This window comes from Entelurus aequoreus, linkage group LG03, assembly GCF_033978785.1.
Source record: "Entelurus aequoreus isolate RoL-2023_Sb linkage group LG03, RoL_Eaeq_v1.1, whole genome shotgun sequence".
Lineage (NCBI taxonomy): Eukaryota > Metazoa > Chordata > Actinopteri > Syngnathiformes > Syngnathidae > Entelurus > Entelurus aequoreus.
The window spans coordinates 21,047,731-21,066,322 of NC_084733.1; the positions used below are offsets into that span (position 1 = coordinate 21,047,731).

General features: G+C 39.1%; 1 protein-coding gene across 1 annotated transcript in view; it reads left to right on the forward strand.

Moving 5' to 3' along the window:
- Positions 1-1,339: 1,339 nt before the first annotated feature.
- Positions 1,340-18,592, forward strand: part of LOC133646268 (uncharacterized) — a 97,928-nt gene continuing 80,675 nt past the window's right edge. The window contains exon 1 of the mRNA XM_062041452.1: positions 1,340-1,431. The gene's annotated coding sequence lies outside the window, so the exon portion shown is untranslated. The remainder of the gene's footprint in view (positions 1,432-18,592) is intronic.

The window sequence follows — 18,592 nt, forward strand, 5'->3', positions numbered from 1 at the left end:
AAATCAGTGTGACTTCTGCTGTTGCCGTATCCGTAATACGCAGATAGGGAGAAGTTTTTATTTACATGATGAGTCGGGTGTGTTTTGACCTCCGCCGAACCCTTGAGACCCTAGGGTTCGATCGAACCCAGGTTAAGAACCACTGTGACAGAGTATTATCCACTCAGAGATGCTCCCTGGTGGTTGTTTGAGCACACTGCAGCTAGTCCTGGATAAATGAACCAACCCCCACTCCTTAATGCTTCAGTTACTTGCAAGATTCTTATAGGAATGAGGCAAAAACGAACCAAGACCCATTGTATGTCAGAGGCAAAATGAAGAGATTTTTAGTTCCTACAGAGAGAGAGAGAGCCAAAAATCTGCGGTGTACAAAAAATTCCACAAAATATGCTTCAAAAAATGAAATTTTCCCGGCTTAGGGAATACCCCAAATGTGATATGTTATTTTAGGCAAGGCTTCCTGAAAACCCCTGACTTACACAACGTAGTACTTTGCATACGTACTAGTATCTTTGAGCAATTGAAGTCGAATGCTGTACTTTATTTTTGCACAAACTCGACATATGTTTATTGCGTTAGCCTGAAAGTCTAATTATGGAACCGGTGTCTCGTTTTAGGTCTCACTGGTGTGTAATGGGGCATATTGCAGCACCAAAACATGTGGTTAAGGGGGCGGTCAGGCTGGTGCATCTCTTCCAAAACACTCTCTCTCTCAACTTTCTTTGCAGGCGCTCGTCTTGATTACAAGCAGCCGATCCCACCCTTGTGGCTTCTTTCATAAGTCTTTTTGAGACGGCGGGCCGCCCCTGATTCCTGGCACGCTTTGTTGTGCTGTTTTTACAGCTGTCCTCCAGAATCAAGCCTTAGAGGGAGCTCATAGTAGACAGAACCAAGCCAACCTCTGGGTTTAAAAAAACGAAAAAAAAAAGTGAGACACCACCAATGGCTGTCATGGAAACACATGTGTTCCAAGTAAAGCTCAGTCGCTGCTTTGGATGCTCTAGTCTGGCTCTGCAAACTGGCAGAAGACCCACAGACCACCCGCTAACGTTATACTTGCAGTTATTGATTAAAAGACGATAACGGACGGTTTCTGTACGTCTGCATTCCCGGTTACTTTCCTCTTCCTCTTCACAGTCTGCTACTTCATTGCAACACACGACGATATGCAAAACTTGGAACGGGATGATAAATAAAAGTGTTTATGTCCGAAGTGGGAGCTGATGTTTCTGGCCTCATAGTTTAAAAAGTGACACGTAAACTACGAACTGAGTCACCCTTGACTGGGAAGAGTTGATTAAACGCCATTTTTTCTTTAATCTTATCTTGTTTACATTTTAGGTCAACATTGGATAAACTGCGATTCCCCAGTGGGCTCAGGGTGTCTACAGTAATGACTCAACTGCAGAGAGTCCCAGGGATCTATTAAAGGTACAGTACAGTACAATATAATAAGTATTATAGTAGGTTGGGGATTTGGGGATGTTCTCTTAAAAGGCCGGTATAAATAGCAGCTTTCCGGATGGCATGTCTGCTAAGATATCTACTGTGACACACGGTGGAGTCAGTCACAGTAAAGATAATTCAAGTCACGGCGTCGGTTGCAATAATGTGCAAGCTGTGTATGTTATATATTTTTACCAATGCAAATTTAAAATGAATAAAGACACTTGCAGCTATTGATTTATTTTTTGTATGGGGGCATCAAGGGCAAATACTCCAGCAGAGGGTACCGGTACACTGTTAGCATTCCATTTTTTCCCAACATGTGTTATACAGTAGGAAAGGGAATTCATATGGCCCCATTCATTGTGGTTTACCTGACACGTGAAACGTGACAAATTGGGGAAGTGCAGTATCCACTTTAGCTGCCAGATGGCAGTAGACCTTTGAATATCTTAAAATGTGTTTTGGGGGCGATTCCAACTTGGACCACAGTGCCAGTTGCTAGGCAGAGTGGCACTTTCCATAATTTTCAGCAGACTGCATTGCAAAATGATTAACCCTCCACCGTCCACTCACAGGAGATCCACCCAGGAATGGGGCCATATAAATCTCTTTCCTACTGTATTGGAGTAGGGGCGTCCCAATACAACGTTTTCACTTCCGATACAACACCGATTTTTGGGCCTTAAGTATTAGCCGATGCCGATATTGACCTGATACGATATCACACGAATCATACATTGATTATTTTGTAGAAAGTTTGAAAAGACTTGACCGAGTGAAACTATTCAAACCGAGAACAATGGTATGAAAAAACTTATTTATTACTAACCATCTGGAATGGATTTATGCTGTCTTTAAATTGAAGTGAAGTGGTAGTTGGACAATAATTAAGTGACATTTATGGCACAGGAAGGTGAATGACGCGGACACGTTTGTCACTGGATACTTTCTAATGTGATTGCGCTTTCGAGCCTTCTGTAAGTAATATACAACTATAGTTATTTGATACTTGTTGATATTTACAAAGACTCCGATATTGTTCAATTAGGGACACCTCCAACATAGTGTATGTCTAGCTTGTGTGCTATTGTGTGCTTAGCTGTTGTGGGGAAGCTAGCTCCTAGTAGCATAAAGCCTACCATGTTTACCTTTTTTGCAAATGACTTGACTAAAATAGAAGAAATTACCAACCTTGTGTGCTTATTGGAGGACATTTAGATGTTAACTGGCTGTCCAGAGTTGCACAAGTAAACACGCCGCAGGACTACCAATATAATCTGATATTTATTGCTGAAAAAGGACCAATATCAGATTGTATATGTTACCTACAGTCGTGGTCAAAAGTTGACATACACTTGTAAAGAACATAATGTCATGGCTGTCTTGAGTTTCCAATAATTTCTACAACTCTTATTTTTTTGTGATAGAGTGATTGGAGCACATACTTGTTAGTCACAAAAAACATCTGACCACAGAACTTTTCTCCAGAAGGTCTTATCTTTGTCCGTGTGATGTCAGATGAAACAAAAATGTAGCTGTTTGGCCACAATACCCAGCAATATGTTTGGAGGAGAAAAAGTGAGGGCTTTAATCCCAGGAACACCATTCCTACCGTCAAGCATGGTGGTGGTAGTATTATGCTCTGGCCCTGTTTTGCTGCCAATGGAACTGGTGCTTTACAGAGAGTAAATGGGACAATGAAAAAGGAGGATTACCTCCAATTTCTTCAGGACAACCTATAATCATCAGCCCGGCGGTTGGGTCTTGGGCGCAGTTGGGTGTTCCAACGGGACAATGACCCCAAACATGCGTCAAAAGTGGTAAAGGAATGGCCAAATAAGGGTAGAATTAAGGTTTTAGAATGGCCTTCCCAAAGTTCTGACTTAAACGTGTAGACAATGCTGAAGAAACAAGTCCATGTCAGAAAACCAACACATTTAGATGAACTGCACCAATTTTGTCAAGAGGAGTGGTCAAAAATTCAACCAGAAGCTTGCCAGAAGCTTGTGGGTGGCTACCAAAAGTGCCTTATTGCAGCGAAACTTGCCAAGGGACATGTAGCCAAATATTAACATTGCTGTATGTATACTTTTGACCCAGCAGATTTGGTCACTGTCAGGTTCAAACACTGATGACATCTATTAAACAAGACAAGAAGCAAGGAATCAAACAGAGACATAATTAAATTTGGCTCAATGAGGAGAAACGCATACACCTGTACCCTTGTACAGTGTCACCACGCTCTGACGAAAGATTGTACGCCTCCTCTTTTATTTGGACTTACCCTGATTACATGGCAACAGCTGTTTCTAAGGGAGGGGGGTCGTATACAGCCATCGCCTTTGATTACAAACAGTTCAAAGAAAAGGTCGTAAAACAGTTCAAAGAAAAGGTCGCCTGGAGGGCAGTCTGGTCCTGCTTCCTCTCCGCTTTGTAGTTCTCAGGTCAAGACAACATATTTCTAGGGATTACAATACATCATAGAAACAGAACACCTTCATGTTGCTTCCCATCCTACACAGTGGTGTTTTACAAGCCTTCTTCTTGGTAGGATCAAAGACAGCTTTTGTCCTCTCGCAGGGCGAGCTGGACTTTGTGATGACTTGAATACAATTATTCTGACAGTCACATTTTCAGTAGACCCATAATAAATTCATAAAAGAACCAAGCTTCATGAATGTTTTTTGTGACCAACAAGTATGTGCTCCAATCACTCTATCACAAAAAAATAAGAGTTGTAGAAATGATTGTAAACTCAAGACAGCCATGACATTATGTTCCTTACAAGTGTATGTCAACTTTTGACCACGACTGTATGTACAGGGTTTCTCTAGAACTGTGCCCCTGACAAATTCCCTCGTCCTTTTTCTGCCCCTCTAACTCAAGTTGCTCCTATATGTTCTATCTTGCAACAAGTGACTGGAACACATGTGAAATACACAATTGTCCGCAAGTTACCTAAAATTTTGAAATTGTGAAGATCTTCTTGTGCGTCGCGTACTCGAAGATCGCCTATGTCAGGGGTCGGCAACCCAAAATGTTGAAAGAGCCATATTGGACCAAAAATACAAAAACAAATCTGTCTGGAGCCGCAAAAATTAAGCCATATTACATGTGTCATGAGATATAAATTTAATTAAGAGGACTTAAAGGAAACTAAATGACCTCAAATATAGCTACAGATGAGGCATAATGATGCAATATGTACATGTCGCTAGCCTAAATAGCATGTTAGCATCGATTAGCTTGCAGTCATGCACTGACCAAATGTCTGATTAGCACTCCACACAAGTCAATAACATCAACAAAACTCACCTTTGTGCACTCACGCACAACGTTAGAAGTGTGGTGGACAAAATGAGGCAGAAAAAGTGGCATAAAACACGTCCTAGAAAGTCGGAGAAAGTTAAACATGTAAACAAACTATACGGTGAGTTCAAGGACCGCCAAAATAAGTAGGACAAAACGGCGCTCGCCAAATACTCGAATCAGTGAAGCATGTTTAATATAAACAGTGTGCTTTATAACAATTAGGGAGGTTTGTGTCATGTTTGTCCTCATACAGAAACCATACTAAAACAACATCTTTTTCCATTCTTCATACATTTTTGAAAAATCTCCAGAGAGCCACTAGGGCGGCGCTAAAGAGCCGCATGCGGCTCTAGAGCCGCGGGTTGCCGACCCCCGGCCTATGTGGTTGCACACAATGCCATTCGAATCAAACTCGGAAGTTTAAAACGCGCATGGGATATTAAATGACAGTGCTGTAGTTTTCCTGTTAAGGAACCCTCCCTAAAAAGCCACTGGGAGAGACACACTTCCCGAGTCTTTTGTTTCCGCTATGTGTGATGTAAAGTGACAGTCGACATAGTCGGCGTTAGACGGCTGACTGACTAGATGACTTGTGACAACGCGGTGATACTGGCGGAGAGGATGCCAGTCACTGAGTAGCTCTGTGACTCCATGTCGGGACCTCCTCGTTGACACCGCATCGTCACTTAGATTCCCAAAGACAAGTTAATTCAGTGTACAGGAAAAACGGGAAAAAAAAAGAAAACGTGTAATATATTGGCAACCCCTTAGGTCAGTGGTTCTCAAATGGGGGTACGCGTACCCCTGGTGGTACTTGAAGGTAAGCCAAGGGGTACGTGAGATTTTTTAAAAATGTCTGTCAAAAAGAACTGTGAAAAGAAATGCAACAATGCAATATTCAGTGTTGACAGCTAGATTTTTTTGTGGACATGTTCCAGAAATATTGATGTTAAAGATTTATTTTTTTGTGAAGAAATGTTTAAAATTAAGTTCATCAATCCCCAAAGAGGGCACTTTAAGTTGATGATTACTTCTATGTGTAGACATCTTTATTTATAATTGAATCACTTGTTTATTTTTCAACAAGTTTTTAGTTATTTTTATATCCTTTTTTCCAAATAGTTCAAGAAAGACCACAAGAAATGAGTAATATTTTTGCACTGTTATACAATTTAATAAATCAGAAACTAATGACATAGTGCTGTATTTTACTTCTTTATCTCTTTTTTTCAACCAAAAATGCTTTGCTCTGATTAGGGGGTACTTGAATTAAAAAAAATGTTCACAGGGCGTACATCACTGAAAAAAGGTTGAGAACCACTGCCTTCGATCAGGGGTGCCAAACGTACGGGCCCGGCCCGCGAACAGGTTGTATCCGGCCCGCGGGATGAGTTTGCTAAGTATAAAAATGAGCGAACGTTTTTGAATGAAAGAAACTGCTGTTCTAAATGTGTCCACTAGATGTCACAATAGCAATTCTTTGTATATTTGTAAATGATGTAAACAAAAATAAACCACATGATGTTTTAGTGCACCAGTCGAGGAAAATAATCAAACTACATAAATAACATACTGTAATTTGATTTTGGTATAATTTTTTTTTATCTTGATGGATTGAAAATGAACACCAATGAGTTGACTGATGAACATTATCACATACTTTATTCAGAAAGTATAAATAACGACAAATAAAGATAGAATAGTATTAACCGCAACATGTAAGTGTAAAAAAACAACAACAACATTATGGTTTGTACATTTTCAGAATGTGCTTTTTCTATTTTTAAGCAAAGACAACAATCTGAAGTTGTCTTTATTTTTAAGTTATCGTGCCGTGATTTTACCAGTCTGGCCCACTTGGGAGTAGATTTTTTTCTATGTGGCCCCCCATCTAAAATGAGTTTGACACCCCTGCCTTAGATGTATAGTTGAATATAGTGCATATGAAACATCTGACATATACAGCATGATGCAGTCCAGTTGTACACCACTAACCCCAATAATGTATACGAAATACTGCGTATCATATGTACTGAGCATATTGAGCAAAAAATGGATGTGGTGCCCTCTATTGGACATTATTTGTAAGTATTACTGTATCAGCTGCTTTATTGTACAAACACATTAGATCAGGGGTGTCAAACTAATTTTAGATCGGGGGCCACATGGAGAAAAATCTACTCCCAAGTGGGCCGGACTGGTAAAATCACGGCACGATAACTTAAAAATAAAGACAACTTCAGATTGTTGTCTTTGCTTAAAAATCGAAAAATCACATTCTGAAAATGTACAAATCATAATGCTGTTGTTTTTTTTTTTTTACACTTACATGTTGCAGTTAATACTATTCTATCTTTATTTGTCGTTATTTATACTTTCTGAATAAATGATGTGATAATGTTCATCAGTCAACTCATTGGTGTTAATTTTCAATCTATCAAGATAAAAAAATTGTTTGAAAATCAAATTACAGAATGTTATTCATGTAGTTTGATCATTTTCCTCGACTGGTGCACTAACGTCATGTGGTTTATTTTGTACATATGTAGCATCATCTACAAAGACACAAATAATTGCTATCGCGACATCTAGTGGACACATTTAGAACAGCAGTTTCTTTCATTCAAAAATTTCAGGGTCAATTTTATACTTTGCAAACTCATCCCGCGTGCCAGACAAAACCTGTTTGCGGGCCTGATCCGTACGTTTGACACCCCTGCATTAGCTCCAATACAAGGGCTGAATTATGATTTAAATAATAATCTCAATGTTGTTGTTGTTTTTTACATAATATACCAAAATTAGTTACATTTCTAGGTTTTTTTCATTTTGAGATAAAGTAAAATGTGTGTATGTTTGCATATGTTAAAACTTGTAAAACATCCATCCATCCATTTCCTACCGCTTGTCCCTTTTACATAGTTAAATCCCAACTTTTAATCAAACAAATATTCCTGTCATCATTATCAAATGTGAGCGTCAATAATCATTTGAAAAATGTTGCAACATATAGAAACTGACACTAAAATCAGTATATAGGTCATTAGAAAGAGTAAACAGTTTAAATAAAATAATTCCAGTCCATAATTTAATACACACAACTACAATAATAACATTATTAATGATAATAATAATAATAATAATAAAAATTTAAAAAAAAAAAAAAATTACAAAAAATAATAATAATAATACATTGTTTTAATTTAAAAAAATATTGTATTTATTTTAAACATTTATTTAATCTTGGCATACAAAAAAACGAATCCTGCTGCAGCTCACCATGACAGAATGCTGCCTCCTAACAATATGGCTCCTGCCCTTTTTGGGGGATGGCTGATGCTGGGCTATCAAATCTCCGCGGGGTGCCGCTTCTTGCAATATAGACTAGACTATTCCTGTGCCCGTTCCTGTAAGGGTGTCAATACCAGACCACCAAAGACCGCTCAAAATTCCGGTAATCATGTTTAATCGTGCTCATTAGTCGTAGATGATGCTCCGTGCACTGCTCATCTAAAGATAATTACTTTGATTGACAACTGTTTGTAACGCACTGCCATCATGGCGACGGGCAGTGTTTAGTGTTCTGAAAAAGAAAAGAAACAAACAGAATTGAGGTACAGCCAAAAGAAGAAGAAAAAAAGATGCAACCCTCAAAATTCATTACAGTCTGTTGTTGCCATGGCAGCAGATGACCTCAAATCCTTTTCTAGCCCCGCCGCTCTTCTCTCTAATGTTATCAAGAACAAATCCCACTGTTCCAGTTGGTGAAAGCGCTGCTGGTGCGATGATTACATCAGTTTACAACACCGCTGTGTGTGAGTTGTTATTGTGGTGTAAAACCCCCTTCTATGGATCACCCTGGCGGTTCAATTTTGTTAAATAGAAGTTGGACACCCAAACACTTCTGCACACATTTCTGTTGATTTTCCCCTTATATTCAAGGCTGTTTTAATACAAAATAACAACAATTATAGCATATATTTGCTATTAAAATAATATATATATTTTTTAATTTTAAAACATTTTTTTTTTTTACCAAAAAGCATATAAAAAATACAACAAATGTAACACAAAAAATATTATTAACTAAATAAATAAATACATTCATTTTCAGGACAAATTTATGGGATTACAAATGTGTTGTTCAAATTACTAGTACTTACTAAAACATATTTACCAGAAACAATTATGAAATACTTAAAATATAAATATGACATAACATTTTAAAATGCTGGAACGACTTGTCTTAAAAAACAAAAAAAAACCAAAAACAAATTAAATGCAAAGACTTAAAGGGGCCCTATTAGTACTAGTACTAGTACTAGTACTAGTACGCCATTGTAGTTCGACACTGTAGTCAATACACTGCAAAAAGTCAGTGTTCTAAAAAAAGAAAAAAAAATACAAAAATTAGGGGTATTTTATTTGAACTAAGCAAAATTATCTGCCAATAGAACAAGAAAATTCGGCTTGTCAAGACTCTCCAAAACTAGTAAAATTAGTTAACCTCAATAAACCCAAAAATACCTTAAAATAAGTATATTCTCACTAATAACAAGTGCACTTTTCTTGGTAGAAAAAAAAGAGACCTTTTTGCTCAATATGTTGAAACATATTCTTAAATGAAGTAAATGCTAGTGCCATTATCTTGACATAATGATATGCGCTCGGCATCATGATTTTTTTTTTCATGCTTGAAGTAAGAAATTATTACTTTAAAAAAGTAGTTTTATACTTGTGATTGTTAATGATACAGATTTCCATCAGTTGATATTCTAGTTTCAAGCAGTGTTTTACTAAATATGGGTCTTAAAATCTCAGCAACAAGCTGTAATATCTTACTGAGATCATTTAGGACCAAAACCCTTAAAACAAGTAAAATACTAACATAAAATCTGCTTAGTGAGAAGAATTATCTTATCAAACAGAAAATAAGCAAATATCACCCTTAATTGAGATATTTAATCTTACTTAGATTTCAGTTTTTGCAGTGTAGGCTCCTTCTTTTTTTTTTGTGGGGCAGACTGTCTCGTACAAGCACATGCATCCTCCGCTGTTGCCGTTTCTAATACAAAGTGGCATCGTTCGAACTTAGTCTGTCAGTAGGCTCGCTGTGGAAGCGCTAAAAACTACAACAAAGATGATGAAATGAACAGGAAACCTCATGTAAAAAATATACAACATAAAGTAGCAAGAAACACGTCAATAATGAATAAAGCAAAACATGTTCTGGACCAAAAATCGCTTCATATTCTTTACTGCTCGCTAGTGTTACCTTATCTGAGTTATTGTGTAGAAATATGGGGAAACACCTACAAATGCTTCATTCATCAGTTAGAATAATACATAATGTTTGATATAGAGAACATACAAACCCTTTATTTATTGAATCACAATTATTGAAATTTAACGATTTGGTGCATTTGCAAACAGCTAAAATGATGTACAAAGCAAACTATAACCTGCTACCCAAGAATGTACAACAATTCTTCTCAACAAAAGAGGAGAAATATAACCTTAGAGGAAAATCTAATTTAAAACATTTGTATGCTCGTACAACACTTAAAACCTTTAGTCTGGCTCGATCCCCAGCTTTTTTAAACATTGCTGTGGTGAATCCCATCCTTAAAAAAACTAATCTTGATCCGGTGGAGCCTATAAATTACAGGCCCACATCAAAACTTCCCTTCATGTCAAAAATCATTGAAAAAGTGGTAGCTAAGCAGCTAACCTCATTTTTGGAACAGCATGATTTTTTATGATAAATACCAATCTGGCTTCAGGTCATTTTTCTCCACAGAAACTGCTCTTTTGAAGGTTTCCAGTGACGTGACAGTTTTGGTTTTACTCGATTTGACATCTGCCTTTGATACTGTGGATCACAGGATACTGATAGATCGCTTTAAATCTGATATGGGGGTTTTCTGGTGCAGTTCTCCAGTGGTTTACTTCTTATATAAATGGAAGGACTTTTAATGTTGCTTTTAATGATGTAATGTCCAATGTGTCCAGCCTGTCATGTGGTGTGGCCCAGGGTTCTGTTCTGGGGCCTGTTTTATTTTTGTTGTATCTGATGCCGCTTGGGAGGTTGATCAGTAGTTTTGAAAATGTTTCTTATCATTTCGATGCAGATGATATTCAACTGTTATGCCCCTTCAATGATTCAGAGTTTCACTTTTTATCTGAGTTCTTGGAGTGCGTATCCTGTATCGAAAACTGGTTGTCCTCAAATTTCCTCCAGTTAAATTCTAACAAAACGGAAACTCTTGATAATGGCTCCCGATAAAAAGATCCCCCTGATCAAGAACTCCCTTTCGTGCTCTGGGTGCATCTGTTAAAAGCCGCTTCAGAAACCTTGGGGTTGTGTTTGATCAGCATACTTGCCAACCCTCCCGAATTTTCCAGGAGACTCCTGAATTTCAGTGCCTCTCCCGAAAATCTCCCGGGACAACCATTCTCCCGATTTCCAGCCGGACTTAAGGCACGCCCCCTCCAGGTCCGTGCGGACCTGAGTGAGGACAGCCTGTCGTCACGTCCGCTTGGCCAAGCAAAAAGTAACCACAGAACACTAGTGTTCTGTGGTTACTTTTTGCTTGGCCAATGGTTTACGTTGTATTGCGCACCCTGACGGCAAGTGTGGGAATCGGTTCTGAAGTATGAAGTAAAGAGACGTAACTTCGTCACTTCGCCTGGTTATTGACTCCAACCCAGAATATTACACTGCCCATACCTATGTTCCTTCAAAGGCTGTGCTACTGGCTGCAAAGCATTGCACTTTCAAATACAACAATGAGTAGAGAGGAGTGTTATGTGTGTGTATATGTGTAAATAAATGAACACTGAAATTCAAATATTTCTTATACATATATATATATATATATACATAAGAAATACTTGAATTTCAGTGAATTCTAGCTATAAATATACTCCTCCCCCTTAACCCCGCCCCGCCCACCTCCCAATCTCCCGAATTCGGAGGTCTCAAGGTTGGCAAGTATGGTGGGTGGGCACTGGGAGCAGGTGGGCAAAGTGTCTTGCCCAAGGACACAACGGCAGTGACTAGGATGGCGGAAGCGGGGATCGAACCTGGAACCCCTGGAGTTGCTGGCACGCCCACTCCACCAACCGAGCTACACAAGGCCAAATGTGTGCCGCCATTAAGACCGCGTCCATCGTCTGTTTGCTTTAAACTGACAGTTTGACGGCGTGTGTCTAAGCAGCTCGGCAGACATTAGCATTAGCCAGCAACTCATCACCAGGCTGTCACTTTGGACCAGACAGAGGCAGCCTCACCTTTTTTTTTTTAACCGCTGTGTGAGACAAAGATGGAAGCAACGTGTTACGCCTCCCTCTCCTTTTCACACCACCTCTAGACGAAATTAATAATTTCCTGGCTCCAAATTACCAGCAATGTCTATTAGTCACCGTCAGATGCAGCCTTATCTTGCAAAGTCTTGGTTGCCCACTATGGATTTTCCCCCCGGGGGCCACCACCTGAAAGCCTAATAACCTCCATGCATTAACATAAATTAGCACTCACAAAGCCCACGATTATCCATTTCATCTAGCGCCGCCTCCAGGAGTCAAATGCATCTTTTCAATCGCTTGATAGAAAGCACAAGAAAGCAAACGAGCCGGGCTCCTGCCTCCGCGGAGAGGCACCGGAAAAGGCCCCGCAGCAAATTTAAGGGAGTGTTGTGCTGATCCTGGCGTTATCGAATCAAGCCCCGCGTATCAGTCTGCGACGTTCACAAGTGCAGCTTCACGGAATTACAAATGTGATCTCTAAATCTCCCCGACATCCCCTCCCACTCCTGAGGGGTGGACGGGGGATTTGCAACCGCAACCTTCAGCGAGTGACTCATTCTCTTTATCGTGTGCTTTTGACAGCACCGGACTCTAAACTATCTTTTAGATTCTGTTTACACTCGAGGGGGAGACGTTTTCAATTACCGTCTTCCACTTGAAGTGAAATGTGATGTAAAGGAAGCTTTCGTATCGTTCATCCTGGTGAAAGTCTGCATTTGATGTGCGCCTCCGGAATTGGCTCCGTCGGAATGCATACGAATATTTCAAATTTTGAATGCCCCAAAGCCAGCATAGCAAACATTTTTTATGAATTGACCAACAATAGTAGTTGACCATTTTGGTTTACGTTCCACAATTACAGAGTTCCTTCAAAAGTATAAATATTTGGCACCAGCCGGTGGACTTGATCTAAGTCTATGAGCACGAACTGATAAATGGTAAATATGTTATACTTGTATAGAGCTTTTCTACCTTCAAGGTACTCAAAACGCTTTGACACTATTTCCTAGGGGTGTAACGGTACACAAAAATTTCGGTTCGGTACGTACCTCGGTTTAGAGGTCACGGTTCGGTTCATTTTCGGTACAGTAAGAAAACAACAAAATATAAATTTTTTGGTTATTTATTGACCAAATTTGTAAACAATGGCTTTATCCTTTTAACATTGAGTTTGAGTTTGAGTTTGAGTTTATTTCGAACATGCAAGCATACAACATGATACATCACAATTTCCAGTTTCTTTTCAACATGTTCGAAAAGGAGTAGGAAGAAGCAGAGCTTATTTAATCCTACCCCTTTTCTTTACATAACAGTTGCAAAACTTTTTGTTCACTTCCTGTTCACAATTTTTTCACAATAAACTCCATAAGTAATTACAATAAAAATAAATAAATAAATAATAGTAAGAATTTAATAATAATAATTGGTGAAGTAAGTCATATTTCATATGATGAGATAAGTAAGATTACTTTAAGAATGAATGAATGGATGGATGAAATACATTGAGAATGTTTGTCATGGTTCTTCTTCTTTGTACTTTGTAAACACTTTAAGTTTGAAGAGTTTCTTGAAGTGGATCATATTAGTACATTGTTTGATTGCTTTGCTTAATCCATTCCATAATTTAATTCCACATACTGATATACTGAAGGTCTTAAGTGTTGTACGTGCAAACAAATGTTTTAAATTACGTTTTTCTCTAAGATTATATTTCTCCTCTTTTTTTTAGAAGAATTGTTGTATATTCTTGGGTAGCAGGTTATAGTTTGCTTTGTGCATAATTTTAGCTGTTTGCAAATTCACTATGTCGTGGAATTTCAGTATTTTTGATTCAATAAATAAAGGGTTTGTATGTTCTCTATATCCAACATTATGTATTATTCTAACTGATCTTTTTTGTAACACCGTTAATGAATGAAGTGTACTTTTGTAATTATTTCCCCATATTTCTACACAGTAGCTCAGATATGGTAACACTAGTGAGCAGTAGAGAATATGAAGGGATTTTTGGTCTAGAACATGTTTTGCTTTATTCATTATTGACGTGTTTCTTGCAACTTTATGTTGTATATTTTTTACGTGAGATTTCCAGTTCAATTTATCATCAATCATTATACCTAGAAATTTGGTTTCGTTTACTCTTTCAATTTCTATTCCGTCTATTTGTATTTGTGTTTGACTTTCTCTTCTACTGTTACCAAATAGCATTATTTTAGTTTTACTAAGATTCAACGATAGTCTGTTTTTGTCAAACCATCTTTTTAATTAGTTAATTTCTTCTGTTATTATTATTGGAACACTATAATAATTATGCCCATGTTAATCAACATTAAACTGCCTCAAGTTGTTGCTCAGATTAAATAAAATGACAAAACTTTTCTTCTACATATAAAAAGTGCAACATTAAACAGTTTCAAGTCAACTCATCATGCTTCATTTATTACAGCATCTGGGAAGACTGTAGTTGATTTGTATTATGTAAATGTTATATTTTTATCAACATGTGATAGCAGGGACCCTGCCATTCAAAACTAGGCTGCTGCATTACTAATGATTAATGTAACTATAGCTGAAAAAATAGTACAATAGCAATAGGAGAGACTATTCATCCCTGAACACCATGGAGTTCATGAAGGCTTAATGATACAGTTACATTATTATATCAACTATCAGAGACAGAAATTCTTCATTTAACATAATGTCCTTTTTTGCTGCTTCAACACAGCTCAATCAACACAGAAAAAGGTAAAGTGAAATAACAGACAGACAGGGCTTTGCTGTCCGTAACACACACACGCACACACACACACTGCAAAATGAGCTAACGTTACGCTAAAAGCTAATTAGCCTTCACCTCAAGCCAGGACTGCGAGCTAGAACGTCAACGGGCTCATTGTGATGTTACCAGTAGTTGACTGGGAGGTGTTTATTATCATTTGGGGAGAGTCCGCAGCCTGATGCTTACCTGCTAAACACTTATCTGCTCATCCCGACGCCGGAGCATTGACTCCATGCGCTCTGAATACGCACTGCTGATTGGCTGTTACCGCTCTGAATACGCACTGCTGATTGGCTGTTACCGCTCTGAATACGCACTGCTGATTGGTTGTTACCGCTCTGTGTGTAACCAATCAGATGGTTGTGTGGGTGGGACAATGCTGGGTGCTGTGTAGAGTACTGCCAGAGACAGGCAGAAGGAAGCGGGGCAGCTTGTTAAGACTTTAGCTTAGGCGGCTCCTTAATATGTTTGTGTGGAAACTCGTTCGGTACACCTCCGAACCGAACTGAAACCCCCGTACCGAAACGGTTCAATACAAATACACGTACCGTTACACCCCTACTATTTCCACATTCACCCATTCACACAGACATTCACACACTGATGGCGGAAGCTGCCATGCAAGGCCTTAGCCTTAGCCGGCACCGGTCCGCCTGTCGATCTCACGATCCACTCTTCCCTCACTCGTGAACAAGACTCCGAGGTACTTGAACTCTTCCACAAATCTTTAATGGTCACGTCAAAGTAAACAATGTGATAAAGAACATTTTACATACATTAATCTAGGGATATAGATATCTGGTCAGGACACTTTTTCCTTCACCTTCATGGTCCATTCAGTTTTGGTGACTTTATATACTCTGGACCTAGACGTTGAGTCCGCGACATACATGGCGGACAATAACTGATACAGTCTGCTTTGCCAGTCCAAAAGCATTCGCTGTTTTCCGTAGTCTTCCCTCGACAGCCAGGTAATATCAAGTACACGCTACCTTTTTTTATCACATCCACGGGAGCCCGCATTATTGTTGTCTACCCTTCGACAAATGGACAAAGTTTTTTGTAGAATCACAGCTGACCTGGACATTCGAAAGTTATCTTGCCGTCTGAGATGTGTTGTATCCCAAATAGCTGCAATATTAAGGTATTCATGTGTGATTTCCGTACATGTAGAAGAAGGAGAAACACGGGCATGTCTGGATGACTCGCCTCCATCTTTCCAGTGGTTAGCTCCGGTTGTTATGAAGCTGGCCGTGGCGCGTTCTTTCTGACGTCACTTCCTGTGTGGGGCGCGGTCTTTCTGACTTCACTTCCTCTCCGAACTCAGTTTGTCAACGATCAATGAGTCCACACAAAGCTAAGAGCCGGAGATTCAAGAAATACACGGCACACTTACCGGTGTAAAAAATTATTCAAGGAGGGGAACCTTTAACGATGGTTTAGTGTGGCTGACACGGTACTTAGGCTAAATAATTATCAGTTTAAGGGGTCATCCGGCTTAATGTAGACAGCCTTAGAGAGACTTTGTCAGATTGCTACCAAGCTTAAACCACGTACAATAGTCATGAGTCATGGTCAATTGTGAAATGTTTCACTTTGTGTCATTGCTTGTCGGCAGAGCATGGCGGGCGAAGTTAGGTTTAATGTTATAAAACACAATAGTCTAATACAGGGGAAGGGAAACTACGCTTCGGGAGCCAGATGTGATTCTTTTGATTAGTGCATCTGGCTCGCAGCTAAATCCGAGCCCCTTAAAACATTGGAATGCATTTTAAAACATCCATATATCAATTCTCCACCGCTTGAGTTTAGGCCAGGCTTTGGCTGTGTGGTGGAGTGATTTTATTGAACAAGAATGTGAAATACTTAATGTGCAAAAAGAGAAACTAGGCGAACTTTTAATGGCTCAGTTCCATTCACAATTAGCAATTGATGAGAGTTGCATTCAATTTGTAAAATGATTATAAATATTTCAAAATGTGTAAACTGTATTACAATTGGCCAAAAACATACCAGTTACTATTGAATCAGGCATATGTGCTAGAACAGGGGTGTGCAACTCATTTTAGATCGGGGGGCCACATGGAGAAAAATCTACTCCCAAGTGGGCTGGACTGGTAAAATCACGGCACGATAACTTAAAAATAAAGACAACTTCTGATTGTTTTCCTTGTTTAAAAATTAATGTTTTTTTGTTTTTTTTACACTTCTTTACACTTGCATCTGAGGCAAGGGTGTCAAATTTATTTTAGATCGGTGGCCACATGGAGAAAAATCTACTCCCAAGTGGCCCGGACTGGTAAAAATAACGGCACAATAACTTAAAAATAAAGACAACGTCAGATTATTTGGCCACCCATCCAAATGATGAGAATCAGGTGCCCTAATCACTTGGCCCGGTGTATAAAACCAAGCACTTAGGCATGGAGACTGTTTCTACAAACATTTGTGAAAGAATGGGCCGCTCTCTGTGATTTCCAGCGTGGAACTGTCATAGGATGCTACCTGTGAAACAAATCCAGTCGTGAAATTTCCTCGCTCCTAAATATTCCAAAGTCAACTTTATAATAAGAAAAGTGAAGAGTTTGGGAACAACAGCAACTCAGCCACCAAGTGGTAGGCCACGTAAACTGACATAGAGGGGTCAGCGGATGCTGAAGCGCATAGTGCAAAGACTTTCTGCACAGTCAGTTGCTACAGAGCTCCAAACTTCATGTGACCTTCCAATTAGCCCACGTACAGTACGCAGAGAGCTTCATGGAATGGGTTTCCATGGCCAATCAGCTGCATCTAAGCCATACATCACCAAGTCCAATGCAAAGCGTGGGATGCAGTGGTGTAAAGCACGTCGCCACTGGACTCTAGAGCAGTGGAAACGCCTTCTCTGAACTGATGAATCACGCTTTTCCATCTGGCAATCTAGATAGACCAGTCTGGGTTTGGAGGTTGCCAGGAGAACGCTACATTTCGGACTGCATTGTGCCGAGTGTGAAATTTGGTGGAGGAGGAATTATGGTGTGGGGTTGTTTTTAAGGAGTTGGGCTTGGCCCCTTAGTTCCAGTGAAAGTCACTTTGAATGCTCCAGGATACCAAAAACATTTTCGACAATTCCATGGGTTGGCACTTCAAGTTCATATGTGAGTAAAGGCAGGTGGCCAAATACTTTTGGCAATATAGTGTACATGAACCGCAAGTCGCATATTTTTATGGTAATGTGAACAACTACATCAAAAGAAGGGATTTAACAAGAACAATCTGAATTAGCTGCCCTTAATAGGATCAATAATACACTTTTCAGAAATAAAACACAACTTTTTTTTTTTTTTTACTGCAAATACAGATCATGTTACATTGCTTTTACCACTGAAAACTCTATTTTGTTTCCAATAATAAAAAAAAAAAAGTGAAAAAATAAGAGCGCACAAAAATACAGTCAGCTTCGCATCAATCTCGACCCGAGATGACCAAGAAAAGCACAAAAGAACCAAAACGCCTTCTCACCTGCTTGTGTTTTGCTCTCCCTTTATAGATATTTACAGTACACAGTATACAATGCCGCCTGGATTCTAAAAGCATATACAAACGGAGTATTGTGTAGAAGTGGTTTACAACATTTCTAAGTAGTTCAATACATCAACCAGTCATTGAAAAGCAGGCCTGAAAAGTAATCATTTAGCAAGTGGACTCGTTAAGATACTGTACTTAACGTCACCTTTTGTCTAGGATACAGTCACCAGTGTAAGT